The sequence below is a fragment of the Nannospalax galili genome, unplaced genomic scaffold (genome assembly GCF_000622305.1).
Source record: "Nannospalax galili isolate Female #2095 unplaced genomic scaffold, S.galili_v1.0 scaffold95, whole genome shotgun sequence".
NCBI classification, from domain to species: domain Eukaryota; kingdom Metazoa; phylum Chordata; class Mammalia; order Rodentia; family Spalacidae; genus Nannospalax; species Nannospalax galili.
Window position 1 is genome coordinate 1,759,805 of NW_008342393.1, and position 7,905 is coordinate 1,767,709.

Consider the following 7,905-nt stretch of genomic DNA (forward strand, 5'->3'; position numbering starts at 1 on the left):
ATCTTCAGAAAAATCAAGGGATGAAGCCAGTCAACATTCCAGCATGGAGGGCAAAGGGGCTCATGAGCCCTCTCCCCTAGCTGAGAAGCTATAGACAGTTAATGGCTTTTTGGGAGGGAGTCAATTTTCTTTAAGGGTGTGGCTGCTGGTAGACTGACCATTCTCCAGGGGATGGCCTCACACCCCTAGTATATGGGCAACCCAAATTGGAATGAGTGGACTATTAATAAAAGCAGAGAGGGCTGGAGAGATGGCTTGGCTGTTAAGAGCACTGGCTATTCTTACAGAGGACCTAGGTTAGAATCTCAGCACCCACATGGCAGCTAACAACCATCTGTTAACTCTAGTTCCAAGCAAGGGATCTGACACCCTCTTCTGACCTCCACGAGCACTGCACAACATGGGCTCACTTACATACATGCAGGCAATACACTCATACACATTAAATAAAAATAGTAGGTAATTAAAAAAGCAAAGGCTGGGGATGGATATAGTTCAGTTGTAGAGCATTTGCCTAGCATATGCAAGGTCGTAGGTTCAATCCCAAGGACCGCAAAAAAAAAAACAAACCACTCTACCAAAAAAAGGAGATAGGAGGCATGAGGGTAAATATGATCAAAATACACAGCATCAAGTATGAAGTTCTCAACAAATAATTAAAAAAAAAATCAAAGGATGGCTGTATGAAGTCAAACATTAATGTTGGGCATGGTAATAAGACACCTGTAATCCTAGCATTCAGGAAGCAGAGATGGGAGGATCACTGTAAGGTCTAGGCCAGCCTGGTCAACATAATGAAAACAAAACATTAGGTAATACTATATATGTTCCCCTGGCCATGTATTTCCCTAACAATGGATAAAAAATATTCTCAAGTGTGGGAAAAAGTTGGCTATAATTAATAAAGTACTTGTACTGACGTACTTTAAGTACACTTGAATATGTGGGTTTTAGTCAATGTGAGGCAGGCTCTCACTCTGTAGCCCAGGATGGCTTAGTGCTATGGAATCCAAGCTAGCCTCAAACCCAGGACAACCTTACCTCAGCCTCCTGAGTGCTGGGATTATAGGCATGAGTCAGCATACTTGACTCTGGTTGTTTTCTTGAGGGAAGTAACTTCACATTTATATAGATTGGAATAAAAATTCCACTTTACTTTTTCATACAAAGTGTAAATGGCTGATGTATTAGAATATTTTTTAAAATTTATATTTTATAAAGATTTTTAATTTTATGCATTTTTGTTTTATATCATATATATATATGCATGTATAGTTTGTCTTTTTGAAGCAGGATCTCCCTGTAGCCCCAGCTGTCCTGGAACTATGTAGACCAGACCAGGCTGGCCTTGAACTCACAGAGATCCACCTGCCTCTGCCTCCCAAGTGCTGGGATTACAGGTATGTGCCAACATGCCTGGCTAACATGCATATATATATAAAAAAAATTTTTTTTGGTATTTTTTTGAGACAGGGTCTCCCTGTAGCACCAGCTGACCTGGAACTATGTAGACCAGGTAGGCCTTGAACTCACAAAGATCCACCTGCCTCTGCCTCCGGAGTGCTGGGATTAAAGGCGTGCGCCACCACGACCGGCTATCGTGTGTGTGTGTGTGTGTGTGTGTGTGTGTTTTGGTTTTTTGAGACAGGGTCTCCCTGTAGCCCCAGTTGACTTGGAACTCACTATGTAGACCAGGTAGGCCTTGAACTCACAAAGATCCACCTGCCTCTGCCTCCCGAGTGCTGGGATTAAAGGCGTGAGCCACCATGCCCAGCTTGCGTCTATTTTTAAAGATTTGTGAGAGAGTATGTGTGTGTGTGCATGCATGCATGTGAATATGCATGCCTAGTTCCCATGAACATCAGAAAGTGTGGTTGGCCCTGGAACTGGAGTTTAAGGTAGTTGTTAACTGACAAGTGGGTGCTGGGAGCTGAACCCAGTCCTCTCCAAGAGCAAGTACTCTTAAACTGCTGAGTCATCTTTCCAGTCATTTAAATTTGCATTTAAAAAATTATTACATTGTATGGGGGGGGGCACATGCTACAGCAAATGAGACAGACAACAGCTAAGTCAGAAGATACCTTGTGGGAGTCAGTTCTCATCTTCCCCTACATAGGTTCTAGGGATCTGGTTCTGGTCATCCCGCTTGGCAACAGGCATCTTTTTATGCCTTGAGCTATCTTATCGGTCCCAAAATTTTGTACTTATTTATGAGATGGGATCTTTCTATCCAGTCCAAGTTGGCCACGAATCTGTGCCCTATTTTAGCCTCCTGAACACTGGAATAATAAGCATGTGTACCACCACACTCAGTAGTATTTTCAATTTTAGTTCTGTTTTTAGGTTTGTTTGGTTTTTTGGTCTTTTTGAAACAGGGTCTCCCTGTAACCCCAGCTGGCCTGGAACTCACAGAGATCCACCTGCCTCTGCCTCCCAAGTACTGGGACAACAGGCGTGTGCCAGCACGCCCAGCTATTTTTAGTTTTTTAAAGGATTTATTTAGATTTTTGTTTTTTTGAGACGGTGTCATTATGAAGCTCCAGCTGGCTGGAACCTGACATGTACACCATGCTGGTCTCAAATTCAGAGATCTACCTGCCTCTGCCTTCTGAGTGTTGGGATTAAAGGCATCTACCACCATGTCCCACATAGACTTCTGAGTTTTGATCTTACTATGTAGCCCTTGCTGCGTGGACAAGTCACTATATAAACCAGACTGGACTCAAATTTGCAACAATCCACCTGCCTCTGTCTCCAGAGTGCTAAAGTTATAGGCATGTAGCACCCTACCCAGTTATTTATTAATTTACCTTATTGTGACAGGGTGTCACTATATTGCCTAGGCTGGTATCAACTCCTAGGCTCCAGCAATCCTCCTACCTTAGCTTCCCTAGCAGTCCAGCATGTACCACATCTGGCTCAGAAATACAATTTTTAATTATTTTTTTAATGAGACAAGGTTTTATGTAGCTCACATCTCTTATGTAGCTGAAGCCTTGAATTCCTGATCCTCCTGCTTCCAACTTCCAAGGGCTGGGATTACAGGCATGAATCATTATATCTGGCTCAGTCAATAATTTTTTTTTTTAATGTGTATGAGTATATTGGCGGCATTTGAGTGCACCCATGTCGTGCAATGCCAAGGAGGTCAGAAGAGGGCTTTGGATTCCCCTGGAACTGGAGTTAAGGATGGTTCATAGCCCCCATGTGGGTGCTGGGAATCGAACCTGTGTCCTCTGCAAAAGCAGTCAATGCTCTTAAATGCTAAGCCATCTCTCCAGCCCCTCAGTCAATTAAAAAAAAAAAAAGTTACTTTTATGTATATGTGTCTGTCTATACAAGCATGACATGGGTACATTTACGTATATGCAGGCAATATACTCATACACACGAAATAAAAAAAAATTTAAATATATTAAGAGTAGTGAAAATTCAGGGGTTGAGGAGATGCAGGGCTGGATATGGCTCAGGGGTTAAGAGCAATGGCTACTCCTGCAAAAGACCCAGGTTTGATTCCCAGTACCCACATGGTGGCTAACAGTCTGTAACTCCAGTTCCAGGGGATCTGACACCTTCTTCTGACCTCTGTGGGCATTTCATGACACCAGTGCACTTACATGCATGCAGGCAATACTCATACATAAAAATTAAAATATTCTTTAAAAAGTGCTTGAAGTATAAGCACAGGAATCTGAGTTGTGTGGTTCTCCAATACCCACATAAAAGCCAGGAATGCAGTATCTGTAACTCCACTGCTGGGAAGGCAGAGAGATGGGTCCCTGAATCTTGCTGGCCAGGCTACAGCCAGTCTAGCTATTCAGTGAGCTCAGTGAGAGACCCTGTCTCAAAATATAAGGTGGAAAGCAATAAAGAAAACATGTGATACCAACCTATGGCCTCTACACACATGTGCAGGCATACACAAAAAAGCATAAATTCAGAAGGGGATTCTAAGGTCTCATCTGAAGCCATATTTTTTGCTTTATTTTGTTGTGATAGGGTGTTGTGTAATACAATCTGGCCTCAAACTATGTAGCCATAGCTAGCCTTAAATTCCTGATCCTCAGCCGGGCATGGTGGCGCACACCTTTAGTTCCAGCACTCCGGAGGCAGAGACAGGCGGATCTCTGTGAGTTCAAGGCCAGCCTGGTCTCCACAGTGAGTTCCAGGCCAGCTGGGGCTGCAGGGAGACCCTGTTTCAAAAAGACAAAAAAAAAATAATAATAATAAAATAAAATTCCTGATTCTCTTCCCTTAGCCTCTCTAATGATGCAATTACAGCTGTGTGCCACCACACCTAGCTCTGAAGTCACTATATATATATATACACATATACACACACACACACACACTTTGTGTGAAGTGTTAAGAAGCCCCTAGTCTGCAGTGAACAAAAACTACATCCCTGAATTCCAGCATTTGGGAGGCAGAGGCAGGCAGATTTCTGAGTCCCAGGCCAGCCAGGGCTACCTGGTGAGATTCTCTCAAAAACATTGACAAGACCCCAATCCCCTGAAGGAAAATGTGGGAACTTTGGAATGCTTCATAATAATATATGAGACCTTAGAATCCCCTTCTTAGGGTGGTGGTTAGTCACCATGTGAGTGCTAGAAATTGAACCTTGGCCCTCTGCAAGAGCAACCAGTGTTCTTAACCGATGAGGCATCTGTCCAGGCCTCCCAACCAGTAACCTTTTCTGGGGAGAACAGTGTCTCATGTATTCTATGTAAGTACTCTATCTTCTGAACTGTAACCCCAGATCCCCTAATAATTTTTGAAAAAGTTTTTTTGAAAAAGTTCCCAAGAAAATAAAGGAGGAAGGGATGTCCATATAGCTAAAGAGTGGTTATACTTAAGGTATCTATGAAGGAGGTAGTATTAGATTATTTTAAAATTAGGAAACTGTGCTGGGTGAGCATGGTGCCTATGCCTTTAGTCCCAGCACTCTCTAGCCCCAGCACTCGGAGGCAGAGTCAGGCGGATCTCTGTGAGATTGAGGCCAGCCTGGTCTACACAGCAAGTGCCAGGCCAGCTGGGGCCACAGGGAAACCCTGTCTTAAAAAGACCAAAAAAAAAGGAAACTGAGGCATTTAGGGGCTATAGCACTTATGGCAAAGCATAAAGCAACTCATCTGCAAGGGGTAAGCTGAAGAGGAAGCTGAAGTTCTGCTTGAATATTAGATGAACAACAGACTCAACAAATGACCAATATGGCCTCGTTCTCAGGATCTGGCCTCCAGCCAAGATACCAAGTCAGAAGCAGGACACACAGAAATAGAAACTTGGAGTTTCTAACATCTATCCTCTGCTTTGCTCATTAAATAACCAGGAGACTATTAATAAAACTTGTTTTACTTGTAACTTTTAATTTTATGATTAAATGCTTTGCTATGTAGCCCAGGGTGGCCTCAAACTCATGCACAATCCCCTTGCCTCTGCTTCTCAAGTGCTGGGATCATAGGTGTGAGCCACCATGCCTGGCTTGTTTTTCTTTTCAAGACAGTCTAGCAGAGGCTGGCCTCAGACTATTAGTCTCTGGGATTGCAAGTGTGCACCACCATATACCTAAGCTTTTTCTGTATTCATGTTTTTGTGTGTGTGAAGGTTGCTATGTGCAGGTAGATGTGTGAGGAGGGTACGCATGTGTATGGAGGCCTTTGGGACACCTTGGCCTTCCTTGGGTGCCATTCCCCATCCCACCCTTTTTAGACAGAACTTTTTATTTTTTTTTTGGTCTTTTTGAAGCGGGGTCTCCCTGTGGCCCCAGCTGTCCTGGAACTCACTATGTAGACCCAGGCTGGCCTTGAACTCACTGCCTCAGCCTCCCAAGTGATGGGACTACAGGCATGCGCCACCACGCCCAGCTAGACAGAACTTTAAAAAATATGTATTTTTTCTATGTGTATGAGTGTATTGCCTGCATGTATGTGAGTTCACCCATATCATGCAATGCCTTGGAGGTTAGAAGGAGGCTTTGGATTCCCCTGGAACTGGAGTTAAGGATGGTTTGTAGCCGCCATGTGGGTGCTGGGGATCGAACCCGGGTCCTCTGCATCAGCAGTCAGTGCTCTTAACCACTGAGCCATCTCTCCAGCCCCCAACAGAACTTTTAAAAAATTACTTATTTTGCTGGGCGTGGTGGTGCACGTCTTTAATCCCAGCACTCAGGAGGCAAAGGCAGATGGATCTCTGTGAATTCGAGGCCAGCCTTGTCTCCATAGCGAATCCAGACCAGCTGGGGCTACAGGGAGACCCTGTCTCAAAAAGACCAAAAAAAAAAAAAAAAATTTACTTATTTTTAGGTGTGTGTTTTGTCTGCCTGCATGTATATGCACCAGGTGCATGCAATACCTACAAAGGCCAAAAGAGGATGTTGGAACCCTGGAGCTGGAGTTACAAAAGGTGAGCGTCAATGTATCTGCTGGAAACTGAACCCAGGCCCTCTGTAAGAGCAAGTACTCTTAACTGCTGAGCCATTTCTCTAGCCCTGAGACAGCATTTTTTTTTTTGGGGGGGGGGTTTTTTTGGGGCAGGGTCTCCCTGTAGCTCCAGCTGACTGGAATCCACTCTGTAGACCAGGTTGGCCTCGAACTCACAGAGATTCACCTGCCTCTGCCTCCTAAGTGCTGGGATTAAAGGCATATGCCACCACGCCAGGGGAGACAGGATTTTTTACTGGCGGGAACTAGTGAAATATGATGCTTGACTGTCTGGCCAGCAAGCCCGAGAGACCTGTCTCTGCCTCCCTAGCATTGTTTTTTAAAGAAACCTGGGTTCTGGGGACCTACCTGCTTAAGTACTTTATCGACTGATTTATCTACCCCCCCCCAATTTTGTCTTTTGAGATAGAATCTTCTTTTTCCTTTTTTCTTTGGGGGGGGGTTGGGTCTTTTTGAGACACAGTTTCCCTGTAGCCCAACTGGTCTGGAACTCGCTATGTAGACCAGGCTGGCCTTGAACTCACAGAAGATCTGCCAGCATCTGCCTTCCGAGTGCTGAGACTAAAGGCGTGCATCACTACTACTGTCTTGAGATAGAATCTTAGTTATAGCTCAGACTGGTGCTGTCCAAAACATCAAACTGCCTCAGCCTACTGAGTATAGGAATTATAGTCATGAACTACCATACCTGGCTATTACTAGCTATTTAAAATTAAGGAATGGAAAAAAGTTTGTGTCAGCCTTAAGGATGGTTAAGTTTTCATCCGTAAATCCATAACAAATTTCTGCACCTGGTATAGTATTGACATTTAGTAGCATCCAAAGGTTTAACTGGATTACTTCACAATGGAGGATGAATCAGAGTCTAGGATCCTCCTCCAATAAATTCTTGATAGAACCACCACAAAGATAACCTTTAAACCCCCTTTCAGCTGTATGACTGTTTTACTCCCACCAGGTTAGTGTCATTTTTTTTTCTAACTCTCCCCACTCACCCATGTCTTGAAGATGTTAGGTTAGTACTTCTGAGTTCTATGCCCAGCCTTTTGTTTTTTTAGACAGGATCTTAATCTATAGCCCAGGCTAGCCTCAATTTGTGGGTAATTTTCCTACCTCTGCCTCCTGAGTGCTGGGATTAGTCATGAGCCACCATACCAGTCTCTTCACCTCCTGTTCAGGGTAAACATGGCAAAAATGAAACTATAGGAAGCTTCAGTTAGAAGGGGTCAAAGTCAGGTGTGGTGGCTAACACCTCTGCCACCCCAGGCTAAGGCAGGCAGACTGCCATGAATTTAATGTGTGGTCTTTATGTAGTAGACAACAAAGCAATACCGTATCTCATATATGTAAATAATATATATTTATATATTATAAAGTTCCTATTTTGAATTAAGAACCCCAGTCAATGGGGGCTAGAGAAGTAGTTCCATTGGCAACATGGTTGCCTCGAATGCAGAAAGTCTGG